This window comes from Arachis hypogaea, chromosome 19 (genome assembly GCF_003086295.3).
Source record: "Arachis hypogaea cultivar Tifrunner chromosome 19, arahy.Tifrunner.gnm2.J5K5, whole genome shotgun sequence".
In the NCBI taxonomy this organism is placed as follows: domain Eukaryota; kingdom Viridiplantae; phylum Streptophyta; class Magnoliopsida; order Fabales; family Fabaceae; genus Arachis; species Arachis hypogaea.
In genome coordinates, this window is record NC_092054.1 from 61,084,835 (window position 1) to 61,112,479 (window position 27,645).

Below are 27,645 nucleotides of genomic sequence, written 5' to 3' on the forward strand. Positions count from 1 at the left end.
CGGAAGTTGGGACCGTTACATGCCATTGGTGGAGTTTGCGTACAACAACAGCTTTCATGCGAGCATTGGGATGGCTCCGTATGAAGCACTGTATGGACGGAAGTGTCAATCTCTACTCTGTTAGTATGAATCTGGTGAAGCAAGTGTTTTGGGTCCCGATCTGGTAGAAGAGACTACGGAGAAGATTAAGAAGATACGGGAAATGATTTTAACTGCCCAGAGCTGACAGAAAAGCTATACAGATCAGAGAAGGAAACCGTTAGAGTTTTAAGTGGGAGAACATGTATTTCTAAGGGTTACACCAACAACTGGGATTGGAAGAGCGATTAAGACCAAGAAATTGAATCCTAGGTATATAAAACCATTTGAGGTTCTAAGACAATTCGGGCCGGTGGCGTATCAAGTTGCCTTGCCACCTCATCTGTCTAACTTGCATGACGTATTCCACGTGTCACAACTCCATAAGTACACGTCGGATGTGGCTCATGTGTTGGAACCCGAGTCGGTCGAGTTGAGGGAAAACTTGACTTTTCAAGTAACACCGGTGCGTATTGACGACACTAGTGGGAAGAAGCTGCGAGGAAAAGAAGTTTAGTTGGTTAAGGTAGATTGGGAGCGAGCAGGAGTTGAGGAGCATACTTGGGAATTGGAGTCCGAGATGTGAAAGGATTATCCCGAGCTATTCTCGGGTAATTCAAATTTTGAGGGCAAAATTTCTTATTTGGTGGGGAGAATGTAAGACCCGAGCTTAATTAATCATTTAATTAAGTAATTAATATTGCCCAAATTAGGTTCCAAAAAGTTAGAGTGAGAAATTGAGGATTTAAATATGATTTTTAGAATCAGTAGGTTTTTTTGAGTTAGAAAATGTGCTTTCTGCGAAAAATCATGAAAAATTGCGAACCGGTAGTCGAACTGGTTGAACCGGTTCAAGTCTGCCCGGTACTGCGCGAGAAAAAGTGAAAACAGTCAAAAACCTTAAAAAAATGTTAGAAATGAAAAACCGGGCATTAATTTTAAAGGTTTGGCCCGAAGTTGGGCCAAACGGGCTAAAAATACTAACGGGTTGGACCGGGCCCAAGTTGGACCCAAGCCCAACTTATAAAAGGGTTCATTAAGTGAACCCATTTCAACATAGCACACAAACAAACACACACACACACACACACACACACACACACACACACCTAGCTGAAAGAGAAGAGGGAGAAGAGAAGAGAAAACACTATTCACACATAACTTCATTTCGCGATATCTCGAGCTACGGTGCTCCAATTCGTGTGCCGTCAGTGGCTATGCAAAGCTCTCATCGAGCCCAAAAATTCTATCTAAGCCTTGTGGTAATTTTCTCAAAATTCTTCTTCCCTTCTGCTGCCCTAAGATTTCGAGTTTGATGAGTGATGATCTTGAGAAAACTTTGTGATTTTGGATGCTTAGGTTCACCCTAATCCTTGTTTAGCATTGGATTTTAGCTTTCAAAGCTATTGGGAAAGGTTAGAGGCATTGAACTCTTGTGAAATTTTATTTATGACAGGCCCTAGGTTGATTTGTGATGGTTTATGTATATATAGTTTGAATATTGTGAGTTTGGGAGCTATTGGAGCTTGTTGGTGCTTGTTGGAGTTATTTTGGAACCTTGGATTGTGGTTGAGAGCTTGATTATGCTAAATTGGAGTTTTGGTGCTAAATTGTCCCTTTGCTTTTGATTCAATAAGAGAAAATGACTGAAACAGAAAGTAATTGTTCAATGTGGTAGACATTAGAATAAGGACCAGTGGTGGTAATTGCTTGATTAGTTGGTAAGCTCAATAATAGAAGCTGCAAGGTAAAATGTCTCTTTCAAGTATAAAACTTAGTTGATGTTATGAACCTTCAATTAATAATGATCCTCAGAAGAGAAGAAAAAGTAAGAAGGAAAGGAAGAAAAGCCAAGAATTGGCAACAAACAAATGAAAGAGACAGAGAATAAAAGCTAAACACCAATAGCTTGGACCTTAAGACACATGCCTGTGGTGTCTTTGTACTAAGATCTGCTTGGATGATTAGGTTCTAAGGAGTGTTTTAACACTTGTAACTTGGGTTAACTAACCCGAGATTATCAGCCAAAAGTCCACTATCAAGAGCAACCTAGTTACAAGACGTTTAGTAACCCAAAGAGGTGCTGGGCATCAATGTTCTTAAGAAGAATTGTGAGCCAAGTGTCTGTAGTGAAGAGGTGTTGATTGAAAATTAAGCCAAAAAGCTGCTGCAACACTTGACACTGAGCTACAATTGAAAGAATAAGTTTCTAAAGCAAAGAAAAGAAAGAAAATCTCACAAGGATCAATAAAGAATAAGGTCTTATAGTAGCAACTCTAGTTAACACTCAAAGGGACTTTTCACATTTGGAAGTTGATAATAATTGAGCTGCATTCTGTCTGCATAAATCCCCATGAACCAAATTCAATCACCTGCTAATAAGGACATATATGCTTATTGGTCATCATTCCTTTTCCTCATGTTTTAGTACTTGCTTGGGGACAAGCAAGATTTAAGTTGGGTGTTGTGATGACAAGTCATCCTATGCTAGTTTCACAAGCATTTTTCACTTGTTTCATTAGGTTTTGTGCACTTTCTTGAGCAATAAGTAAGCAATTGGATTAGAGTTTGATGAGCGGATAATTTATACGCTTTTTGGCATTATTTTTACATAGTTTTTAGTATGTTTTAGTTACTTTTTATTATATTTTTATTTGTTTTTATGCAAAAATCACATTTCTGGACTTTACTATGAGTTTGTGTATTTTTCTATAATTTTATGTATTTTCTGGCTGAAATTGAGGGACCTGAGCAAAAGTCTGATTCAGAGGCTGAGAAAGGACTGCAGATGCTGTTGGATTCTGACCCTCCTGCACTCGAAGTGGAATTTCTGGAGCTACAGAAGCCCAATTGGTGCGCTCTTAATTGCGTTGGAAAGTAGACATCTTGGGCTTTCTAGCAATATATAATAGTCCATGCTTTGCTTGAGATTCGATGGCCTAAACTGGCGTTCAACGCCAGCCAGAGACCCTTTTCTGGCGTAAAACACCGGAACCGGCACCAGAACTGGAGTTAAACGCCCATACTGGCATCCAAGCTGATGTTTAACTCCAAAAAAGACGTATGCACGTGTAAAGCTCAATGCTCAGCCCAAGCACACACCAAGTGGGCTCCAGAAGTAGATTTCTGCACTATCTGCACTTAGTTACTCATTTTCTGTAAACCTAAGTTACTAGTTTAGTGTAAAAACTACTTTTAGAAATTCATTTTGTAACTTATGATATTTTACTCATTTCTGCACTATCTTCTACAGCATGAGTCTCTAAACCCCATAGGTGGGGGTGAGGGGCTCTGTTGTGTCTCAATGGATTAATGCAATTACTATTGTTTTCTTTTCGATCACGCTTGATTCTGTTCTAAGATACTCACTCGTACTTCAATATAAAGAATATGATGATCCGTGACACTCATCATCATTCTCAACTTTATGAACGCGTGCTTGACAACCACTCCCGTTCTATCTGAGCTCAACGTAGTCATTGGGCGACAACTTGAGTGCGTATCTCTTGGGTCTCTGTTCCATAGATTTGACTTACCTCTCCTGAAAACAGAGCATTCAAATCCGTGAGATTAGAAACTTCGTGGTAGAGGCTAGAACCAATTGGCAGCATTTTCTGAGATCCAGAAATTCTAAACCTTGTCTGTGGTATTCCGAGTAGGATCTGGGACGGGATGACTGTGACGAGCTTCAAACTCATGAATGTTGGGCGCAGTGACAGTGTGCAAAAGGATAGAGAGATCCTATTCCGACACAAGTGAGAACCGACAGATGATTAGCCGTGCGGTAGCTGTGCCTGGTATTTTTCATCCGAAACGAGAGATCTGACAGTTGATTAGCCGTACAGAAACCGTACCTAGACCATTTTCACTGAGAGGATAGATGGTAGCCATTGACAACGGTGATCCACCAACATACAGCTTGCCATGGAAGGAAGCCATGCATGTTTGGAGAAGAAGACAGTAGGAAAGTAGAGATTCAGACGACAGAGCATCTCCGGAACCTCAACCTGTTCCTCATTACTGAATCACAAGTATCATTCATTTCATGTTATTTACTTTTCATAAACAAAATCATTTTTATCACTAATCTCTGACTAAGATTTACAAGATAACCATAGCTTGCTTCAAGCCAGCAATCTCCGTGGGATCGACCCTTACTCACGTAAGGTATTACTTGGACGACCCAGTGCACTTGCTAGTTAGTTGTGCGGAGTTGCAAAGGTGTGATTGCAATTCCGTGCACCAAGTTTTTGGCGCCGTTGCCGGGGATTGTTCAAGTTTGAACAACTGATGTTTCATCTTGTTACTTAGATTAGGAAAAATTTATCTTTTTGGTTTAGAGTCAATATATTTGAGTCTTTTATTTTCTTTTCAAAAATTCTTCAAAAATCTTATTTTTCCTTATTAATCTTTAATTTTCCTTTGAGTCTTTTATTATTGTTTTTGTTAAAATTTTAGAATTCTTGTTTTGATCTAAAAATTCTAAGTTTGGTGTCATTTTATTGTTTTTCTCCTACCTCATTAAATTCAAAAAAATATCTTTTCCTTTATTTACTCATCATTTTCAAATTCCTTAAGTTGACTTAGTCAAAATTTTTAAAATTTGGTAGTTTCTTGTTAGTCAAGTCAAAATTTTAATTTAAAAAAAAATATCCTTTCAAATATTTTTCAAAACTTCTTAACCACTTTCTCTCTCCTCATTTTTTTTTGAAAATCCACACCAAAAATTTTCAAATCTTTTTAATTAATTAATTAATTTAGTTTTCTAATTTTTTTATTTCTTTTTCTTTTCTTAATTTTTGAAACTTGCATCAATTTTTTTATTTACTTTATTTTAATTTCTTTAATTTCAAAAAAAGAAAGCGTGATTATTCGTTCCCTGGCTATAGTGCCAAAATTTTGGTGTGGGAGAACGTAATCTCAAGACTTCTTCACAATTCCATGTAACTGACCAACAAGTGCACTGGGTTGTCCAAGTAATGAACCTTACGTGAGTAAGGGTCGATCCCACGGTGATTGTCAGCTTGAAGTAAGCTATGGTCATCCTTGTAAATCTCAGTCAGGTGGATTCAAATGGTTATGAGGTTTTGACAATTAAAATATAAATAAAACAGAAACTAAAATAGAGATAGTTATGTAATTCATTGGTGGGAATTTCAGATAAGTATCTGGAGATGCTTTGTTGCTTCTGAACTTCTGCTTTCCTATTGCCTTCTTCCAACCATGCGTTACCTCCTTCCATGGCAAGCTGTATGATCCTCTCGGATGAAAACAAATCCATATGCACTGTCACCGCACGGCTAATCATTTGTCAGTTCCCGCTAGCGTCGGAATAGGACCATTGTCCTTTTGCACACTGTCACTGCGCCCAACATTCGCAAGTTTGAAGCTCGTCATAGCCATCCCTTCCTAGATCCTACTCGGAATACCACAGACAAGGTTTAGACTTTCCAGATCTCAGGAATGCTGCAATTGGTTCTAGCCTCTACCATGAAGATACTAATCTCACAGACTCGGTCCGTGTATTATATATCCAAGAGAGTATACTCCAGCTGTCGTCCAATGACTACGTTGAACATCATGTAGATTGCTTTGTGGTTGTCAGGCACGCAATCCTGGCTAAGCGAGTAACGAAGATAGGGTGATTGTCTCGGGTCACCCCTTCATTCTGACTTAACTGAATTAATTACGAGAGTATATCTTGGAGAAGAAGTAGGCGTGAATTGAAACAAAAACAGTAGTAATTGCATTGATTCATGAAGAACAACAGAGCTCCACACCTTAATCTATGGGGTGTAGAAACTCCACCGTAGAAAATACATAAGTGAAAGGTTTAGGCATGGCCGTGAGGCCAGCCTCCAAATGTGTACAATGGTCTATGATCTAAAAGATAAAAGACTCACCAAAAAGCTTAAAATAAATCTCTAAAAGTAGTTTTTATACTAGACTAGTAGCCTAAAGTTACAGAAAATGAGTAACTAAGTGCAGATAGTGCAGAAATCCACTTCCGGGGCCCACTTGGTGTGTGTGCTTGGGCTGAGTATTGAAGCTTTCATGTGCATAGGCTCTTCCTGGAGTTAAATACCAACTTTGGTTCTAGTTTGGACGTTTAACTCCAATTCTGGTGCCAGTTTGGGCGTTTTACGCCAAGATGTTTTAGGCTGACTTTGAACGCCAGTTTGGGCCATCAAATCCCGGGAAAAATATGGACTATTATATATTGCTGGAAAGCCCAGGATGTCTAATTTCCAACACAACTGAGAGCGCGCCAATTAAGCTTCTGTATCTCCAGCAAATTCACTTTGAGTGCAGGGAGGTCAGAATCCAACAACATCTGCAGTCCTTTTTCAGCCTCTGAATAAGATTTTTGCTCAGGTCCCTCAATTTCAGCCAGAAAATACCTGAAATTACAGAAAAACATACAAACTCATAGTAAAGTCCAGAAATGTGATTTTTGAATAAAATCTAATAAAAATATAATAAAAAGTAATTAAAACATACTAAAAACTATGCCAAAAAGGGTATAAATTATCCGCTCATCAACCCCCCATCAGACCAGCAATTTTGAGCTAAATCCTCAGCTCATTATCATGGTGCAACAAAATTGCCAGTATTCCGGTCTTCCACAGAAAGAACCTACTGAGTTTCTGGCACAGTTCTTACAAATTGCTGACAGAGTACGTGATAAGGAAGTAGATCAGGATGTCTACAGATTATTACTGTTTCCATTTGCTGTAAAAGATCAAGCTAAGAGGTGGTTAAATAACCAACCCACAACAAGCATAAGAACATGGAAATAGTTATCAGACAAATTCTTGAATCAATATTTCCCTCCAAAAAGGATGACACAGCTAAGGCTGGACTTCCAAGGCTTTAAACAAGAGGATGATGAATCCCTTTATAATGCCTGGGAGAGGTACAGAGAGATGCTAAGGAAATGCCCCTCTGAAATATTTTCAGAATGGGTGAAGTTAGACATCTTTTACTATGAGCTTACAGAAAGGGCCCAGATGTCTTTAGACTACTCAGCTGGTGGATCTATACATATGAGAAAGACAATTGAAGAGGCTCAAGAGCTCATTGATACAGTTGCCAGAAATCAACACCTGTACTCAAGTGGTGAGACCTCCATGAAAGAAGAGGCTGAGGCAGTATCCACTGAACTTAGTCCTCCAGAACAAATTGCTGAACTCAATCAGCAACTATTTTCTATAACAAAACAGTTAGCAGAATTTAAAGAGACGCTACAAGAAACCAAAGATGCTAACCAGAATATGGAAAAATAATTGAATAAGACAGGACAGCAGTTATCTAAATAGATAACAGAAGAATGCCAACCTGTTCATTTAAGGAGTGGGAAGACATTGAATGTCTTAACTCAAAGCAGCAGAAAGCCAAGAAAGGAACGACTGATAGAGGATGACCAAACCACTGGCCAAAATCCCTCGGAGGATAGTAAGAGCCCAGAGAGGAATGATTCTGGCGTTCAAATGCCAGAAAAGGGTGAGAAGTCGGCGTTGAACGCCTAGTGGATGGCCAATTCTGGCGTTCAAACGCCAGAAAAGAGTGGCAATCTGGCGTTGAATGCCCATACAGCACCCAATTCTGGCATTCAAACGCCAATGAGGGATCAGACACCTGCAAGTGCTGATAACAACCCCCTTAAGCAGGCTTCTCCAACTACTTCTGTAGGAAATAAACCTGCAGTAACTAAGGTTAAAGAATATAAAGCCAAGATATCTTATCCTCAGAACTTCGCCAAGCAGAACAGGATAAAAAATTTGCCCACTTTGCAGACTATCTCAGGACTCTTGAAATAAAGATTTCGTTTGCAGAGGCACTTGAGCAAAAACCCTCTTATTCTAAGTTCATGAATGAGATCTTAAGCCATAAGAAGGATTGGAGGGAGACTGAAAAAGTTTTTCTCACTGAAGAATGCAGTGCAGTCATTTTAAAAAGCTTACCAGAAATGCTTAAAGATCCCGGAAGCTTTATGATACCATGCACATTAGAGGATGCTTATACCAAGACAGCTTTATGTGATCTTGGGACAAGTATCAACCTGATACCTGCATCCACTATCAGAAAGCTTGGTTTGACTGAAGAAGTCAAACCAACCCGAATATGTCTCCAACTTGCTGATGGCTCCATTAAAATTCCATCAGGCGTACTTGAGGACATGATTGTCAAGGTTAGGCCATTTACCTTTCCCACTGACATTGTAGTGCTGGAAATGGAGGAGCACAAGAGTGCAACTCTCATTCTAGGAAGACCTTTCCTAGCAACTGGACGAACCCTTATTGACGTCCAAAAAGGGGAGGTAACCCCTGAGAGTCAATGAGGATGAGTTTAAGTTGAATGCTGTCAAAGCTATATAGCATCCAGACACATCAAAAGACTGTATGAGCGTTGATATTATTGACTCCCTGGTGGAAGAGGTCAATATGACTGAGAGTCTTGAATCAGAGCTAGAGGACATTTTTAAAGATGTTCAGCCTGATCTGGAGGAACCAGAGAAAACAAAAGAATCTCTAAAAACTCTTCAGAAAGAGGAGAAGCCTCCTAAACCCAAGCTTAAACCACTACCACCATCCCTAAAATATGCATTTCTTGGAGAAGATGACACTTTTTCGGTAATCATAAGCTCTGCTTTAGAGCCACAAGAAGAGAAAGCACTAATTCAGGTGCTAAGGACACACAAGATAGCTCTTGGGTGGTCCATAAGTGATCTTAAGGGCATTAGCTCAGCCAGATGCATGCACAAGATCCTATTGGAGGATGATGCTAAGCCAGTGGTTCAACCACAAAGGCGGCTGAATCCAGCCATGAAGGAGGTGGTGTAGAAAGAGGTCACTAAGTTACTAGAGGCTGGGATTATTTATCCTATTTTTGATAGTCCCTGGGTAAGCCCTGTCCAAGTTGTCCCCAAGAAGAGAGGCATGACAGTGGTTCATAATGAAAAGAATGAACTGATTCCTACAAGAACAGTTACAGGGTGGCGTATGTGTATTGACTACAGAAAACTCAATACAGCCACCAGAAATGATCATTTTCCTTTACCATTCATAGACCAGATGCTAGAGAGACTAGCAGGTCATGAATACTACTGCTTTTTGGATGGCTATTCAGGTTACAACCAAATTGCAGTAGATCCTCAGGACCAAGAGAAAACAACATTCACATGTCCATCTGGAGTATTTGCCTACAAAAAAATGCCATTTGGTCTGTGCAATGCACCTGCAACCTTTCAGAGGTACATGCTCTCTATCTTATCTGATATGGTAGAGAAATTTCTGGAAGTCTTCATAGATGAATTCTGAGTATTTGAAGACTCATTCAGCTCCTGTCTTGACCATCTAGCACTTATTCTGAAAAGGTGCCAAGAGACTAACCTGGTTTTAAACTGGGAGAAATGTCACTTTATGGTGACTGAAGAAATTGTCCCTGGGCACAGAATTTCGAACAAAGGAATAGAGGTGGATCAAGCTAAGGTGGAGGTAATTGAAAAATTACCACCACCTGACAATGTTAAGGCAATCAGAAGCTTTTTGGGGCGTGCTGGATTCTATAGGAGGTTTATAAAGGATTTTTCAAAAATTGCAAAACCTCTGAGCAATCTGCTAGCCATTTGTCTTTGACACAGAGTGTTTGCAGGCCTTTGAGACTTTGAAAGCTAAGCTAGTCACAGTACCAATCATTTGTACACCAGACTAGACATTACTATTCGAACTAATGTGTGATGCTAGTGACCATGCCATTGGTGCAGTATTGGGACAGAGGTATGACAAGCTTCTGCATGTTATTTATTATGCTAGCTGTGTTTTAAATGACACGCAGAAGAATTACACAACCACAGAAAAGGAGTTGCTTGCAGTGGTTTATGCCATTGACAAGTTGAGATCTTATTTAGTAGGATCAAAAGTGATTGTGTACACTGACCATGCTGCTCTAAAATATCTCCTCACAAAGTAGGATTCAAAACCCAGACTCATAAGATGGCTGTTGCTTCTGCAAGAGTTTGATATAGAAATAAGAGATAGAAAAGGGACAGAGAACCAAGTAGCTGATCGCCTGTCCCGGATAGAACCAGTAGCAGGAGCGTCCCTCCCTCCTACTGAGATCTCTGAAACCTTTCCGGATGAGCAACTCTTTTCCATTCAGGAAGTACCGTGGTTTGTAGACATTGCAAACTATAAAGCTATGAGATTCATACCCAAAGAGTACAGTAAGCAGCAAATAAAAAAATTAGTTTCTGATGCAAAGTACTACTTGTGGGATGAACCATATCTCTTTAAGAGATGTGCAGACGGAATAATCCGTAGATGTGTGCCTAGAGAAGAGGCACAGAAGATCCTATGGCATTGCCATGGATCACAATATGGAGGACATTTTGGAGGTGAGTGAACAGCCACAAAGGTTCTCCAATGTGGCTTCTACTGGCCTACTATCTATAGAGACTCTCGAGAGTTTGTACGTAATTATGATAATTGCCAGAGAGCTAGTAATCTGCCTCACGGTTATGCCATGCCTCAGCAAGGGATCTTAGAAATTGAGTTGTTTGATGTATGGGGGTATTGACTTCATGGGGCCTTTCCCTCTATCATATTCAAACACTTATATTCTGGTGGCAGTAGACTATGTATCTAAATGGGTAGAGGCAATTGCAACACCCACTAATGATACTAAGACAGTGATGAAGTACCTCCAGAAACATATCTTCAGCAGGTTCGGTGTCCCTAGGGTACTAATCAGTGATGGAGGCACTCATTTCTGTAATAAAGAACTTAACTCTGCTCTGATCTGATATGGAATTAACCACAAAGTGGCAACTCCATATCATCCACAGACAAATGGGCAGGCTGAAGTCTCAAATAGAGAACTAAAACAAATCCTGGAATGGACTGTAAGTACCCGTAGAAGGGATTGGGCAAGAAGTCTGGATGATGCTCTGTGGGCATACAAAACCACATTCAAGACTCCCCCATAGGGACCTCTCTATACCAGCTTGTGTATGGAAAAGCTTGTCATATGCCAGTGGAACTGGAACACAAGGCCTACTAGGCAACCAGATTACTAAACCTTGATGCTAAGGTAGCTGGAGAGAAAAGATTACTCCAGTTGAATGAGTTGGAGGAGTTCAGACTCAATGCTTTCGAAAATGCTAAAATTTGCAAGGAGAAAGAAAAAAGGTGGCATGACAGAAAGCTGTCATCTAGAGTCTTTGAGCCAGGACAAAAGGTTCTGCTGTTTAACTCTAAGCTCAGATTGTTCCCTGGGAAATTGAAATCCCGGTGGAAGGGACCATATGTGATTACAAGTGTGTCACCATATGGATATATAGAGCTTTAGGATATTGACTCTGACAAAAAGTTCATTGTTAAAGCTCAGTAATGTCAAGCTATTGACAGTAAAGAAGTGCTTATTGGGAGGCAACCCAATCTCATTTATCTATGTTAATCATATTTTCATTTCATTTTCCATTGTTATTTTATATTTTCTTTAGGTTAATGATCATGTGGAGTCATAAAAACAGCTACAGAATTAAAGTGGGATAAAAAATAGCATCAAAAACAGCACACCCTGGAGGACAGGCTTACTGGCATTTAAACGTAATAAGGATAGCAGAATGGGCGTTTAACGCCCAGTCTGGCAGCATTATGGGTGTTAAATGCCAGAATTGGCAGACAGACTGGCGTTTAACGCCAGAAAAGGTTGTCTGGCTGGCGTTAAATGCCAGAAAGGGGGCATAAGCCGGGCGTTTAACACTAGGAAAGGCAGCAGACTGGCGTTTAAACGCCAAAAAGGGCTCTCTAGGGGTGTTTCAACGCCAGAAAGGTGCAGGGACTAGAATTCCTTGACACTTCAGGATTTGTGGACCCCACAGGACTCCCACCTACCCCAACTCACTCTCTCTCCTCTTCACACCTTTCCATAACACTCTTCCCCAAAATAACCTCCACCAATCACCTCTATTTCTCCTCCAAAACCATCATACAACCCACCTACCCTCACCCATTCAAATTCAAACCACCTCCCTCCCAAACCCAACCCCTATTACAAGAATTCCCTCTCCACTCCACTCCTATATAAGCCTCTCATCACTCCTTCATTTTCACACATCATAACCACCTAAAACCCCCCTTGGCCGAACCATTCACACACCTCCATCTCCTCCATCTCTTATTCCTCTAATCCTTTTTTTCTTCTTTTTCTCGAGGACGAGCAAACCTTTTAAGTTTGGTGTGGAAAAAAGCTCTGCTTTTTGTTTTTCCATAACCATTAATGGCACCTAAGGCCGGAGAAACCTCTAGAAAGAGGAAAGGGAAGGCAGTTACTTCCAACTCTGAGTCATGGGAGATGGAGAGATTCATCTCAAAAGCTCATCACTAGAAAGAGGATGGAGCAACCAAGAGAGACCACTCATAGACCTCAACAAGAGCATAAGGAAGTCCCTCATCAAGAAATCCCGGAGATGCCTCAAGGGATGCATTTCTCTCCACATAACTATTGGGAGCAACTCAACACCTCTCTAGGAGAATTGAGTTCCAACATGGAGCAACTAAGAGTGGAGCACCAAAAGCACTCCATCATCCTCCATGAAATCAGAGAGGACCAAAAGGCCATGAGAGAGGAGCAACAAAGGCAAGGAAGAGACATAGAGGATCTCAAGAACTCCATTGGTTCTTCAAGAGGAAGAAGAAGCCACCATCACTAAGGCGGATCCGTTCTTTAATCTCCTTGTTTATTTTCTTTTCTGTTTTCGGTTTTTATGCTTTATGTTTTGACTATGTTTGTGTCTTTATTACATGATCATTAGTGTTTAGTGTCTATGTCTTAAAGATATGAATGTTCCATGAATCTTTCATCTTTCTTAAATAAAAAATATTTTCTGAAAAAGAAAAAGAAGTACATGAATTTCGAATTCTATCTTGAAAATAGTTTAATTATTTTGATGTAGTGGCAATACTTTTTGTTTTCTGAATGAATGCTTGAACAGTGCATATTTTTGATAGTGAAGTTTATGAATGTTAAAATTGTTAGCTTTTGAAAGAATAATGAAAAAAAGAGAAATGTTATTGATAATATGAAAAATCATAAAATTAATTCTTGAAGCAAGAAAAAGTAGTGAAAAACACAAAGCTTGCGAAAAAAATGGCAAAAAATAAAGAAAAAAGAAAGAAAAAGAAAAAGCAAGCAGAAAAAGGCAATAACTATTTAAACCAAAAGGCAAGAGCAAAAAGCCAATAACCCTTTAAACTAAAAGGCAAGGGTAAAAAGGATCCAAGGCTTTGAGCATTAATGGATAGGAGGGCCCAAAGGAATAAAATCCTGGCCTAAGCGGCTAAATCAAGCTGTCACTAACCATGTGCTTGTGTCATGAAGGTCCAAGTGAAAAGCTTGAGACTGAGTGGTTAAAGTCGTGATCCAAAGGAAAAAGAGTGTGCTTAAGAACTCTAGACACCTCTAACTGGGGACTCTAGCAAAGCTGAGTCACAATCTAAAAAGGTTCACCCAGTTATGTGTCCGAGGCATTTATGTATCCGATGGTAATACTGGAAAACAAAATGCTTAGGGTCACGGCCAAGACTCATAAAGTAGCTGTGTTCAAGAATGAACATACTAAACTAGGAGAATCAACGTTTTTGGAAGGGAAAATTGGGTGCCAACGTTGAGGGAAACGTTGGTGATCCAACGTTGCCTCAAACATGGGAGAAAAAAAGTGCAAAATTCTGCTGGTGCTGGCGTTGGAGGGAACGTTGGTGAGCCAACGTTACCTCCAACGTCTTCGATGGTTTTCAAAAGCTGGAGCCAGAAAAATTTTGGGCGACGCGTACGCATCATCGTAAAACATGCATACGCATGAGTTGCACGCACGCGTAGGATGGCAAAATTCACCATTGACGCATACGCGTGGGTCACGCGTACGCGTGACATAACGAACGTTGGAGGCCTAACGTTGCCTCCAACGTCCGCAATGAGCAACCTATAATTGGATTTGAAAAATTTCAATCGACGCGTACGCGTGGATCACGTCTACGCGTGGATGCATATTTTGGCTAGACACGCCAACGCGTGAGCGACGCACACGCACAAAATGCCGTTTTGACGTGTACGCGTAGGCGAAGCGCACGCGTGGGTGGAAAAACATTGGTGCACCAACGTTGAGTCAAACGTTGGCGCCAATGCTTATTCCTTTGGAAATCCTCTCTCAAAGTCAACGTTTGACTGAACGTTTTCTTGTAAACGTTGAGGCCAAAGTGAACACCAGCATTGATAAAATTCAACACCCTTGCATGATAAAAAAACGTGAATTGCCAATTGCCCTGTTCAGCATCACTGAGGCCCATTATAGATTGCTTTAACAGAGACCAATAGGCCCAATCTAAGGACCTAAAGGCTGAATTAGAAAGTGTATAAATAGAGAAGAATTTGATTTGGAAAAGGAGTTAGCTAGTATAGATTGGCAGTAGAGTTAGTTAACAGATTTGATATTTTGTATTTTCCCTTTTGTATTTTCATCTGTACATCTCTCTGTAACTTCTAATTTCTGGTTTTACTTGAGCAATGATGAACTAAACCCCAATTTTATTAGGGGGAGGAGCTCTATTACAATTCTAATAAATCAATGAAATTCTTCTTCTTCTCTACTCATTTGTGTAGCTATTGGGTATCTTTTGTTTTGATTTTGAATTACTCACTCCAGAAGGGGATTTAATTCAGTGAATTCTTGTGTGAGCCTTGGAAGGGGAATCACTTGCATTAGAATTAGAGCTCTATCCTCCACTACACTCTTGATCAACACCATTCGGGAGGAATTGAGATCTTGAGAGTTAGGGTGGCTTATGGATGAGAGATATGCACTTAAGCTCTTCTTATGACAATTAGATCAAGGAATTGGTAAGGTTGATTATGGTTAGAGAGATTGGATTGCCAAGGAATTGGGATCTAATCAATTTCAATCCGCCATAGATCTACCATATGATTGAGAAAGGAGTTGAGACCCAATTGATTCATGGAGGATTACAGTATATCCAATCCCTAATGAAACACTTTCTTTGAATTTCTTCAACTTAGAGTTCTCTGATTTTACTGCAATTCACATTGTTTAATTCTGTTTTAATTTCCCAGCACCCGATCCCTTTATTATTCATGAAATTTAAGTTTTCTTACAATTTAGATTCAGCAATTTAAATATTCTTGCATTTTAAGATTCAGTCATTTACTTTTCTTGCAATTTAAGTTTCTTCTCTTTTAATTTCTTGCATGTTAAGCTTTAGCCAATTTAAATATTTTGCACTTTAGCTTACTTGTAATTTACTTTCTGTTCATCAAATTTCACTCAATTCATCAATATTAGCTTAACTAAATTCATCACCCAACTAAAGTTGCTTAATCCATCAATCCCTGTGGGATCAACTTCACTTTTGTGAGTTTTACTACTTGATGCGACCCGGTACACTTGCCGGTGAGTTTGTGTGGAATCGATTTTTCCTCATCCAATGTGAATTTTTTATCATTAATATGGAGAATGAATGCGTTTAATGATGAAGATTGATATTGATGAAATGAGGATTTGTGAATGTGTTTGTGGGAAATTGTTTGATATGTTGTATACTTGATAAGTAAGATTGAGAATGATGAAGTGTGGTGGAAAATTTGATAAGAATGGTAGATTGTGACCCAAGAGGGTAGATTGTGTTGAAAATGGGGGTTTGGTATTGCTTTGGTTGAATGTGGTTTGAAGATTTTGGAAAATTGTGGAAATTGTGATTTTGGTAAAAAAGAAATTTTGGTGAACTTTGTCTGATCATAAATTTTGCCTCGGTCATCAAAATTGATTGAAAGTTGTTTGAAAACTCTTTGAATCAATATAAAGTTTGTAAAATTTGGAATTTTGTAAAGGATGTTATGATTTCAAAGATTGGTGTAAAAATCTGAAAATCTGCAAAGTTACAGGATTTTGTGATTTCTGGTATGTGCGCACGCACAGCCTTGTGCGCACGCACAACTCTGCGAAAATTTTAACCTGTGCGCACGCACATATGATGAGCGGATAACTTATACCCTTTTTGGCATTATTTTTACATAGTTTTTAGTATGTTTTAGTTATATTTTATTATATTTTTATTAGTTTTTATGCAAAAATTACATTTCTGGACTTTACTATGAGTTTGTGTGTTTTTCTGTAATTTCAGGTATTTTCTGGCTGAAATTGAGGGACCTGAGCAAAAATCTGATTCAGAGGCTGAAAAAGGACCGCAGATGCTGTTGGATTCTAACCCTCCTGCACTCGAAAGAGATTTTCTGGAGCTACAAAAGCCCAATTGGCGCGAACTTAATTTTGTTGGAACGTAGACATCTTGGGCTTTCCATCAATATATAATAGTCCATACTTTGCCCGAGATTTGATGGCCGAAACTGGCGTCCAAATTCAGCCTAAAACCTCCTGACGTAAAACACCCAAACTGGCACCAGAATTGGAGTTAAACGCCCAAACTGGCACCCAAGCTGGCGTTTAACTCCAGGAACAGCCTATACACGTGAAAGCTTCAATGCTCAGCCCAAGCTCATACCAAGTGGGCCCCGAAAGTAGATTTCTGCACTATCTGCACTTAGTTACTCATTTTCTGTAACCCTAGGCTACTAGTCTATTATAAAAACTACTTTTAGAGATTTATTTTAGAGGATCTTTTGGAATCATATGTAACTTTTATCATCTATTGTTCACTTTTGGAGACTGGCCTCACGGCCATGCCTAGACCTCTTTTTTCTTATGTATTTTCAATGGTGGAGTTTCTACACCCCATAGATTAAGGTGTGGAGCTCTGCTATTCTTCATGAATTAACGCAAGAACTGTTGTTGTTCTTTCAATTCATGTCTACTTCTTCTCCAAGATATACTGTCGTACTTAATTCAGTTAAGTCAGAATGAAGGGGTGACCTGTGACAATCACCCAATCTTCGTTACTCGCTTAACCAAGATTCGCGTGCCTGACAACCACAAAGCGGTCTACATGATGTTCAACGTAGTCATTGGATGACAGCTGGAGTATATTCTCTTGGATATCTAATACACAGACCGAGTCCATGAGATTAGTATGTTCGTGGTATAGGCTAGAATCATTGGCAGCATTCCTGGGATCCGGAAAGTCTAAACCTTGTTTGTGGTATTCCGTGTAGGATCTGGGAAGGGATGACTGTGATGAGCTTCAAACTTGCGAATCTTGGGCGCAGTGACAGTGTGCAAAAGGATCAATGGATCCTATTTCGATGCTAACGGGAACCGACAGATGATTAGCCATGCGGTAGCTGTACCTGGTATTTTTCATCCGAGACGAGAAATCCGACAGTTGATTAGCCGTGCAGAAACCGTAGAGAACCATTTTCACTGAGAGGATCTTACAGCTTGCCATGGAAGGGAGCACGCATGGTTGGAAGAAGACAGTAAGAAAGCAGAGGTTCAGAAGCAACAAAGCATCTCTAGACGCTTATCTGAAATTCCCACCAATGAATTACATAAGTAACTTTATCTTATTTTATGTTTTATTTATCTTTTAATTATCAAAACCCCATAACCATTTGAATCCGCCTGACTGAGAATTACAAGATGACCATAGCTTACTTCAAGCCGACAATCTCTGTGGGATCGACCCATACTCACGTAAGGTTTATTACTTGGACGACCCAGTGCACTTGCTGGTTAGTTGTGCGGAGTTGTGAAAAGTGTGAATCACGATTTCCCACACCAAGTTTTTGGCGCCGTTGCCGGGGATTGTTCGAGTTTGGACAACTGATGGTTCATCTTGTTGCATAGTTTAGGTAATTTTATTTTATGTTTAAGCTTTTTAATTTTATTTTCAAAAAAAATAAAAAGAAAAATAAAAATGTTCTTCAGAATTTTTAAGAATGAATTCTAGAGTTTCATGAGATATGTTGAAACCTGGCTGGCTGTAAAGCCATGTCTAATCTTTTGGACCGAGATTTCCACTTATCTTTGCAAGAGCCTTTTGGTTCCCATCAATTTGGCTGTTGTATGTAATGCTCTGCTAAAGCTTGGCTGGCCATTTGGCCATGTCTAATTCTATTGGACCGAAGCTTTAGACTAACATAGCATGAATCCTGGAATTCTTATTAAAACTTTTGTATCTCTTTATTTTCTTTTTCCAAAATAATTTTCGAAAATACAAAAAAATTAATAAATCATAAAAAACCAAAAATTTTGTGTTTCTTGTTTGAGTTTAGTGTCAAATTTTAAGTTTGGTGTCAATTGCATGCTTTTAAAATATTCAAAAATATATGCATTGTATTCTTCATTGATCTTCAAGTTGTTCTTGATGATTTTCCTTGTTTGATCTTTACATTTTCTTGTTTTGTGTCTTTTCTTGTTTTTCATATGCATTCTTGAATTATTAGTGTCTAAACATTAAAAATTTCTAAATTTGGTGTCTTGCATGTTTTTCTTTTCTTAAAAATTTTCAAAAATATGTTCTTGATGTTCATCATGATCTTCAAAGTGTTTTTGGTGTTCATCTTGACATTCAAAGTGTCCTTGCATGCACCTATTGTTTTGATCTTAAATTTTTATGTTTTGTGTCATTTTTTTTGTTTTTTTCTCTCGTCATTAAAAATTCAAAAATAAAAAATAATATCTTTCCCTTATTTCACTCATAAAATTCGAATTTTGGGTTGATTTAGTCAAAACTTTTAAAATTTGATTGTTTCTTGTTAGTTAAGTCAAAAATTCAATTTAAAAATTCTATCTTTTCAAGTCTTATACAAAAATCAAATCTTTTTTTCATTTTTCTTAATATTTTCGAAAATTTTAAAATTGATTTTCAAAATCTTTTTCTTATTTCTACTTCATATTTTCAAATTTATTGCTAATATTTAATGTTTTGATTCAAAAATTTCAAGTTGTTACTTGCCTATTAAGAAAGGATCAATCTTTAAATTCTAGAATAATATCTTTTAGTTTCTTGTTAGTCAAGTAATCAACTTTAATTTAAAAAATGAAATCTTTTTAATTTCCTTTCCAAATCTTTTTTCAAAATAAATTCCAATCATATCTTCCAATCATATCATTTTCAAAACTTAATTTCAAAATCTTTTTCTAACTTCATATCTTTTCAAAATTGATTTTCAAATCTTTTTCAATTAACCACTTGACTTTTTGTTTTAATTTTAAAAGTCTACTATTTTTATTTTTTTCAAAATCACCTAACTACTTTTCTCTCTCTAATTTTCGAAAACCACTAACAAATTTTTCAAAATTCTTTTTAATTAACTAATTGTTCTAAATTTTAATTTTAGTTTATTTCTTTTGTTAAATTCGAATTCTAACTAATAATTAAAATAAAAACAAAAAATATTTTTCTTTTCTTTTAAATTAAAATTCGAATACTCTCTCTCTCTCTCTCATCTCTTTCTATTTATTTTATTTATTTACTAACACTCTTCTTCTTAAAATTCGAACCCTCTCCCTCTCTTTGTGTTCGAGTTCTTCTTCTTCTCCCTTCTTCATTCTATTCTTCTATTCTTCTACTCACATAAAAGAATTTATATACTATGACATAGAAGATTCCTCTTCTTTTTTGTTCTCTTTTTTTTCATATGAGCTGGAGCAAGGATAAGAACATTCTTGTTGAAGCTGATCCTGAACCTGAAAGGAATCTGAAGAGGAAGCTGAGAGAATCTAAAGCACAAAACTCTGGAAAGGACCTAACAGAAATTTTTGAAAAAGAAGAAGACATGGCAGCCGAAAATAACAACAATGGTGGAGATGCAAGGAAGATGATTGGTGACTTTACTGCACCTACTTCTGACTTCTATGGAAGAAGCATCTCAATTCCTGCAATTGGAGCAAACAACTTTGAGCTTAAGCCTCAATTAGTTTCTCTAATGCAGCAAAATTGCAAGTTTCATGGACTTCCGTTGGAAGATCCTTATCAGTTCTTAGCTGAATTCTTGCAAATCAGTGACACTGTCAAGACCAATGGGGTTAATCTTGAGGTCTACAGACTTATGCTTTTCCCCTTTGCTGTAAGAAACAGAGCTAGTACATGGTTGGACTCACAACCTAAAGAAAGCATGAACTCTTGGGAAAAGTTGGTCAATGCTTTCTTGGACAAATTCTTTCCACCTCAAAAGTTAAGCAAGCTTAGAGTGGAAGTCCAAACCTTCAAAGAAAAAGAAGGTGAATCGCTCTATGAAGCTTGGGAAAGATACAAGCAATTGATCAGAAGGTGTCCTTCTGACATGCTTTCAGAAAGGAGCATCCTATGTATATTTTATGATGGTCTATCTGAATTGTCCAAGATATCATTGGACCACTCTGCTGGTGGATCTCTTCATCCGAAGAAGACACCTATAGAAGCCCAGAAACTCATTAAAATGGTTGCGAATAACCAGTTCATATATACTTCTGAAGGAAATCCTTTGAATAATGGGGTGACTCTGAAGAAAGGAGTTCTTGAGATTAATACTCTAAATGTAATATTAGCTCAGAATAAAATATTGACCCAGCAAGTCAATATGATTTCTCAGAATCTGATTGGAATGCAAGCTTCATCCGACAGTACTGAAGAAGCTTCCTCTGAAGAAGAAGCTTATAACCCTGAGAATCCTGCAATGGAAGATGTGAATTACATGGGAAAATCCTATGGAAACACCTATAATCCTTCATGGAGAAATCATCCAAATTTCTCATGGAAGGATTAACAAAAGCCGAATCAAGGCTTCAATAATAATAATAATGGTGGGAGAACTAGGTTTGGCAATAGCAAGCCTTTTCCATCATCTTCTGAGCAACAGACAGAGAATTCTAAGTAGAGTCGCTCTAACTTAGCAACCATAGTCTCTGATCTATCTAAGACCACTCTTAGTTTCTTGACTGAAACAAGGTCCTCCATTAGAAATTTGGAGGCACAAGTGGGTCAACTGAGTAAAAGAGTTACTGAAATCCCTCCTAGTACTCTCCCAAGCAATACAGAAGAGAATCCAAAAAGAAAGTACAAGGCCATCAATATAACCAACATGGCCGAACCTGTAGAGGAGGAAGAGGCAGTGATTTCCAGTGAGGAAGACCTCAATGGACGTCCACTGGCCACTAAGGAGTTCCCTAATAAGGAACCAAAGGAATCTGAGGCTCATATAAAGACTATAGAGATTCCACTGAACTTACTGTTGCCATTCATGAGCTGTGATGAGTATTCTTCCTCTGAAGAGGATGAAGATATTATTGAAGAGCAAGTTGCTCAGTATCTAGGAGCAATCATGAAGCTGAATGCCAAGTTATTTGGTAATCAGACTTGGGAGGATGAACCTCCATTGCTCATCAATGAACTAAATACCTTGGTTCAACAGAAATTACCTCAGAAGAAACCGGATCTCGAAAAGTTCTTAAGACCTTGCATCATAGGCACCATGACCTTTAAGAACGCTCAGTGTGACCTTGGTTCAAGTATAAACCTCATGCCACTCTCTGTAATGGAGAAACTAGGGACCTTTGAGGTACAAGCTGCAAGAATCTTACTAGAGATGGCAGACAATTCAAGGAAAGAGGCTTATGAATTTGTGGAGGATTTCTTAGTGAAGGTCGAAGGCTTTTACATTCCTGCTGATTTCATAATCCTAGACACTGGGAAGGATGAGGATGAATCCATCATCCTTGGAAGACCCTTCCTAGCCACAGCAAGAGCTGTGATTGATGTGGATAGAGGAGAGTTAGTCCTTCAATTGAATGAGGACCGCCTTGTGTTTCAGGCTCAAGGACATTCTTCTGTAACCATGGAGAGGAAGCATGAAAGGCTTCTCTCAATACAGAGTCAAACAGAGCCCCCACACTCAACTTCTAAATTTGGTGTTGGGAGGCCATTATCAAGCTCTGAGTCTCTGTGAAGCTCTCTAAGAGCTCACTGTCAAGCTATTGACATTAAAAAAGTGCTTGTTGGGAGGCAACCCAATGTTATTTAATTATATTTATTTATTTTCCATTGTCATATGTTTTCTTTAGGTTGATGATCATGTGAAGTCATAAAAATAATTGCAAAATTAAAGCAAAATGAAAAAATAGCATTAAAAACAACACACCCTGGAGGACAGGCTTACTGGCGTTTAAAGGCCAATAAGGATAGCAGAATGGGTGTTTAACGCCCAGCCTGGCAGCATTCTGGGCATTAAACGCCAGAATGGGCATCACTCTGGGCGTTTAATGCCAGAAAAAGGTGTCTGGCATTTGGCTGGCGTTAAACTCCAGAAAGGGGCAGCAGACTGGCGTTTAACACAGGAAAGGTAGCAGAGCTGACGTTTAACGCCAGAATTGGCACACTTAGGGCGTTTGAACGCCAGGATGGTGCAGGGAGTAGAATTCCTTAACACCTTAGCATCTGTGGACCCCACAGGATCCCCACCTACCCCACCACTTCTTCTCTCCTCTTCACACCTTTCCATAACACTCTTCCCCAAATACCCTTGACCAATTCCATCATTAACTCTTCCCCAAATACCCTTCACCTATCAAATCCTACCCTCTTTCCCATATTCTCTTCACCACTCACATCCATCCATCATAAACCCCACCTACCTCACCATTTAAATTCAAACATTTCCCTCCGTGTCATGGGAGATGGAGAGATTCATCTCAAAGGTCCATCAAGACCACTTCTATGAAGTTGTGGCCAAGAAAAAAGTGATTCCCGAAGTCCCCTTTAGGCTCAAAATGGGTGAATAGCCGGAGATCCGACATGAGATTCGAAGAAGAGGTTGGGAAGCTCTAACCAACCCCATCCAATAAGTCAGAATCTTAATGGTTCAAGAGTTCTATGCCAATGCATGGATCAGTAAGAACCATAATCAAAGTATGAACCCGAACCCAAAGAATTGGCTCATAATGGTTCGAGGGAATTACTTGGATTTCAGTCCGGAAAATGTGAGGTTGGCATTTAACTTGCCAATGATGAGAGGAGATCCTCATCCTTTCACTAGAAGGGTCAACTTTGATCAAAGGTTGGACCAAGTCCTTAGGGACATTTGTGTGGAAGGAGCTCAATGGAAGAGAGACTCAAGAGGCAAGCCGGTTCAACTAAGAAGGCTTGACCTCAAACTCGTGGCTAGGGGATGGTTGGAGTTCATCCAACGCTCTATCATTCCTACTAGTAACCAGTCTGAAGTTACAATAGACCGGGCTATCATGATCCATAGTATCATGAATGGAGAGGAAGTAGAAGTTCATGAGATCATACCTCTAGAACTCTACAAGGTGGCGGACAAGCTCTCTACTTTGGCAAGGTTAACCTTCCTCATCTCATCTGTAACCTATACGATTCAGCTAGAGTTGTCATAGAGTAAGACATCCTCATTGAAGGAGACAAGCCCATCACTAATAAGAGGATGGAGCAAACAAGAGAGCCCACTCATGGACCTCAACAAGAGCATGAAGAAATTCCTCATCAAGAAATCCCTGAGATGCCTCAAGGGATGCACTTTCCTCCACAAAACTATTGGGAACAAATCAACACCTCCTTAGGAGAATTGAGTTCCAACATGGTGCAACTAAGAATGGAGTACCAAGAGCACTCCATTATCCTCAATGAAATCAGAGAGGACCAGAGAGCCATGAGGGAGGAGCAACAAAGGCAAGGAAGAGACATAGAGGAGCTCAAGCACTCCATAAGAACTTCAAGAGGAAGAACTAGCCGCCATCACTAAGGTGGACCCGTTCTTTAATTTCCTTGTTCTTATTTTTCTGTTTTTCGAATTTTATACTTTATGTTTTGTCTATGTTTGTATCTTTATTACATGATCATTAGTGTCTAGTGTCTATGTCTTAAAGCTTTGAATATCCTATGAATCCTTCACCTTTCTTAAATGAAAAATGTTTTTAATTGCAAAAGAACAAGAAGTACATGATTTCGAATTCTATCTTGAAATTAGCTTAATTATTTTGATGTGGTGGCAATACTTTTTATTTTCTGAATGAATGCTTGAACAGTGCATACTTTTGAATTTGTTGTTTATGAATGTTAAAATTGTTGGCTCTTGAAAGAATAATGAAAAGAGAGAAATGTTATTGATAATCTGGAAAATCATAAAATTGATTCTTGAAGCAAGAAAAAGCAGTGAAAAGCAAAAGCTTGCGAAAAAAATATGAAAAAAAAATGGCAAAAAAAAAAGAAGAAAGAAAAAGAAAAAGCAAGCAGGAAAAGCCAATAGCCCTTTAAACCAAAAGAAAAGGGTAAAAAGGATCCAAGGCTTTGAGCATTAATGGATAGGAGGGCCCAAAGGAATAAAATTCTGGCCTAAGTGGCTAAATCAAGCTGTCCCTAACCATGTGCTTGTGTCGTGAAGGTGTCAAGTGAGAAGCTTGAGACTGAGCGGTTAAAGTCATGGTCCAAAGCAAAAAGAGTGTGCTTAAGAGCTCTGGGCACCTCTAACTGGGGACTCTAGCAAAGCTGAGTCACAATCTAAAAAGGTTCACCCAGTTATCTGTCTATGGCATTTATGTTTCCGGTGGTAATACTGGAAAACAAAATGCTTAGGGTCACGGCCAAGACTCATAAAGTAGCTGTGTTCAAGAATCAACATAGTGAAATAAGAGAATCAATAATATTATCTGAATTCTGAGTTCCTATGGATGCCAATCATTCTGAACTTCAAAGGATAAAATGAGATGCCAAAACTGTTCAGAAGCAAAAAGGCTACAAGTCCCGCTAATCTAATTTAAGCTAATCTTCATTGATATTTTTGAGATTTATTGTATTTTATCTTTTTTTATCCTATTTTGTTTTTAGTTGCTTGGGGACAAGCAACAATTTAAGTTTGGTGTTGTGATGAGCGGATAATTTATACCCTTTTTGGCATTATTTTTACATAGTTTTTAGTATGTTTTAGTTACTTTTTATTATATTTTTATTAGTTTTTATGCAAAAATCAAATTTCTGAACTTTACTATGAGTTTCTGTGTGTTTCTATAATTTCAGGTATTTTCTGGTTGAAATTGAGGGACCTGAGCAAAAATCTGATTCAAAGGCTGAAAAAGGACTGTAGATGTTGTTGGATTCTGACCCTCCTGCACTCGAAATGCAATTCTGGAGGTACAGAAGCCCAACTGGAGTGCGCTGAATTGCGTTGGAAAATAGACAAATTGGGCTTTCCAGCAATATTTAATAGTCCATACTTTGCTCGAGATTTGATGGCCCAAACTGGAGTCCAAAGTCAGCCTAAAACTTCTTGGCGTAAAATGCCCAAACTGGCACCAGAATTGGAGTTAAATGCCCAAACTGGCACCTAAGCTGGCGTTTAACTCCAGGAACAGCATATGCACATGAAATCTTCAATGCTCAGCCCAAGCACACACCAAGTGGGCCCCGAAAGTGGATTTCTGTACTATCTGCACTTAGTTACTCATTTTCTGTAACCCTAGACTACTAGTCTAGTATAAAAACTACTTTTAGAGATTTATTTTAGAGGATCTTTTGGAATCATATGTAACTTTTATCATCTATTGTTGACGTTTGGAGACTGGCCTCACGGCCATGCCTAGACCTCTTTTCTCTTATGTATTTTCAACAGTGGAGTTTCTACACCCCATAGATTAAGGTGTGGAGCTATGCTGTTCTTCATGAATTACTGCAAGTACTATTGTTTTTCTTTCAATTCACACCTACTTCTTCTCCAAGATATACTCTCGTACTTAATTCAGTTAAGTCAAAATGAAGGGGTGACCCGTGACAATCACCCAATCTTCGTTACTCGCTTAGCCAAGATCCGCGTGCCTGACAACCACAAAGCAGTCTACATGATGTTCAACGTAGTCATTGGATGACAGCTGGAGTATATTCTCTTGGATATCTAATACACGAACCGAGTCCGTGAGATTAGTATCTTCGTGGTATAGGCTAGAATCATTGGCAGCATTCCTGGGATCCGAAAAGTCTAAACCTTGCCTGTGGTATTCTAAGTACGATCTGGGAAGGGATGACTGTGACGAGCTTTAAAACTGCGAATGTTGGGCGCAGTGACAGTGTGCAAAAGGATCAATGGATCCTATTCCGACACTAGTGGGAACCGACAGATGATTAGCCATGCGGTAGCCGTACTTGGTATTTTTTATCCGAGACGAGAAATTCGACAGTAGATTAGCCGTGCAGAAACCGTAGAAGACCATTTTCACTGGGAGGATCTTACAGCTTGCCATGGAAGGGAGCACGCATGGTTGGAAGAAGGCAGTAGGAAAGGAGAGGTTCAGAAGAAACAAAGCATCTCCAGACGCTTATCTGAAATTCCCACCAATGAATTACATAAGTAACTTTATCTTATTTTATGTTTTATTTATCTTTTAATTATCAAAACCCCATAACCATTTGAATCCGCCTGACTGAGATTTACAAGATGACCATAGCTTGCTTCAAGTCGACAATCTCTGTGGGATCGACCCTTACTCACGTAAGGTTTATTACTTGGACGACCTAGTGCACTTGCTGGTTAGTTGTGCGGAGTTGTGAAAAGTGTGAATCACGATTTCCCACACTAAGTTTTTGGCACCGTTGCCAGGGATTGTTCGAGTTTGGACAATTGACGGTTCATCTTATTGCTTAGATTAGGTAATTTTATTTTATGTTTAAGCTTTTTATTTTATTTTCAAAAAAAAGAAAAAATAAAATAAAAATATTCTTCAGAATTTTTAAGAATGAATTCCAGAGTTTCATGAGATTTGTTAAAACCTGGCTGGCTGTAAAGCCATGTCTAATCTTTTGGACTGAGGTTTCCACTTATCTTTGCAAGAACCTTTTGGTTCCCATCAATTTGGCTGTTGTATTTAATGCTCTGCTAAAGCTTGGTTGGCCATTTGGCCATGTCTAATTCTATTGGACCGAAGCTTTAGACTAACATTGCATGAATCCTGGAATTCTTATTAAAAATTTTGTATCTCTTTATTTTCTTTTTTCCAGAATAATTTTCAAAAATACAAAAAAATTAATAAATCATAAAAAACCAACAATTTTGTGTTTCTTGTTTGAGTTTAGTGTTAAATTTTAAGTTTGGTGTCAATTGCATGCTTTTAAAATATTCAAAAATATATTGATGAGCGGATATTTTATACGCTTTTTGGGGATAATTTCATATAGTTTTGAGTATGTTTTAGTTAGTTTTTAGTCTATTTCTAGTAGTTTTTAGGAAAAATTCATATTTCTGGACTTTACTATGAGTTGTGTGTTTTTCTGTAATTTTAGGTATTTTTCTGGCTGAAATTGAAGGAGCTGAGCAAAAATCTGATTCAGGCTGAAAAAGGACTGCTGATGCTGTTGGATTCTGACCTCCCTGCATTCAAAGTGGATTTTCTGGAGCTACAGAACTCGAAATGGCGTGCTTCTAATTGCGTTGGAAAGTAGACATCCAGGGCTTTCCAGCAATATATAATAGTCCATACTTTGCACAAGAATAGACGACGTAAACTGGCGTTCAACGCCAGTCCTCTGCCCAATTCTGGCGTCCAGCGCCAGAAAAGGATCAAAAACTGGAGTCAAAAACTGGAGTTGAACGCCCAAACTGGCACAAAAACTGGCGTTC